Genomic DNA, 1,789 nt, shown 5'->3' with positions numbered 1-1,789 from the left:
AGTTGTTGGATGGAATCTTTAGCATCTCTCTCCGCCAATTATTGTTGGAGTAAGGCAATTTGAGCTAGCAATACGGAGTTGTTGGAGGATTCTTCTTTACCTTTAGATGGCACAACTCGGGAATTGACATATTGGGCATCATGGATCGCCATAGATTCGATCGTGGAATGAGCAAGATTGGTGTCAATTTGATCAAACCGCCCATTGTTGGCGGAATCAAGAATCCTTCGGGACTCGGCACAACATCCATTGTAGAATGTTATTGTTAGAAACCAATCATCGAGCCCATGATGTGGGCATTACCTTTGAAGCTCTTTGTACCTCTCCCAAGCTTCATATAAGCTCTCAAGAGCTTGTTGACGGAATCCGGTGATTTGGCTCCTCAAAGTTTGAGTTTTCTCCGGTGGAAAAAACTTTTGATAAAAAGCAAGAGCCAATGTCTCCCAATTGGTGATTCCCAAGGTGGTGCGGTCAAGGCTATTGATCCAAAGCTTGGCCTTGTCCTTCAAAGAGAAAGGGAAAAGTATTTCTCTTATTTGGGCTTGGGTGACGCCCGTTTGACGGATCATGGAGCAATAGTCACAAAAGTTTTGCACATGCAAATTGGGATCCTCCAAAGGACTTCCCCCAAATTGCTTCCTCTCCACAAGGCTAATAAAAGCCGGTTTGATCTCGAAGTCCGGCGCGGTGATTTGAGTGGTCGGAAAGTCTCACCATCTTTTTGGTAGTAGATGGTGCTGGTGGTGGAGTTGATGAACAAGAAACCTCCTCCTCTTCAAGAACCTCTAGATCGTCTAAGTAAGACTTTCTAGAACTTTCAACTTGTATGGGAGAAGTGTCTTCTTTCACTTCCTTCCAAAATCGTCGTCTTCTCCTAAAGGTTTTCTCGGGCTCGGAATCCGGTGAAAGCAATTCTCCACTACGAGAGGACCTGGGCATAAGACAACAATTTCTAGAGAGGTGATAAGTAACGGTCTCAAGGAACAAGTGTTCCCCAAGACAAAGGAAAACAAGATAAAAATCGACAATTCAAAAAGCAATAAAAACGTTTCCCCGGCAACGGCGCCAAAATTTGATAGGCTTATCGCGTGCCTATGCAAAGATAATTACCCTAGACAGAAAGTTAATGTAGCAATAGGGGTCGAACACAAGGAAACAGGAATTACTTCGTGAATTGCTATGGGTAGATTTTTATCAAGGTCGATTACGATTTGGTTTGGTTTGGTTGTTTGGTGATTAATAACAATAATGATGTAAATTATATAATAAAAGAGAGTCTAAGGGGTTCGGGTCACACATGCAAAAGTAAACATATGATTATGATAAATTCGGTACTAATAACATTGTCAATTGCTTAGGCTTAAAGATACCCATCTTACGATATTAGCATCAACCATAGACCGGGTCCTAGAGAAACTCTCGTCCATGACTAGGTCGTCCTACTATACATGCTTTGTCTAATTCAATTCCGTGCCTCTCGACTTATAGAACGAATGAACAAGCTTAATCATTTGAATAAGGCCTTAAACAACGATTAAACGTGACGATGCAAGCATGTGATAGAAGCAATATGAACAATATTATTATTAACTTATTTTATCATGTTTATATATTAAATTTATGCATGGCTCCCCTAGCCCTTAGACTAGGAAATTTAGCTACTCATACTAAAATGTAAATTGCAAACTAAATTAAGAGAAATGGTGAACATAATTGTATGATTTATATAAACTAATTGATTTAACATGAGGAAGAATTAAACTAAAGTGATCTAAACAAATTATTTAAT

At 39.6% G+C, this 1,789-nt stretch overlaps 1 non-coding gene across 1 annotated transcript; it reads left to right on the top strand.

Annotated features, from left to right (window-relative positions):
- Positions 1-282: 282 nt before the first annotated feature.
- LOC141650854 (small nucleolar RNA R71) lies at positions 283-389 on the top strand. The gene has a single exon (XR_012546866.1). It is a non-coding gene; the product is annotated as a small nucleolar RNA R71 (small nucleolar RNA).
- The last annotated feature ends 1,400 nt before the right edge of the window (positions 390-1,789 follow it).

The sequence above is a fragment of the Silene latifolia genome, chromosome 3 (genome assembly GCF_048544455.1).
Source record: "Silene latifolia isolate original U9 population chromosome 3, ASM4854445v1, whole genome shotgun sequence".
In the NCBI taxonomy this organism is placed as follows: Eukaryota; Viridiplantae; Streptophyta; class Magnoliopsida; order Caryophyllales; family Caryophyllaceae; genus Silene; species Silene latifolia.
Note: the sequence above shows the minus strand (reverse complement) of the source record. Positions and strands in the feature narration are given on the sequence as shown.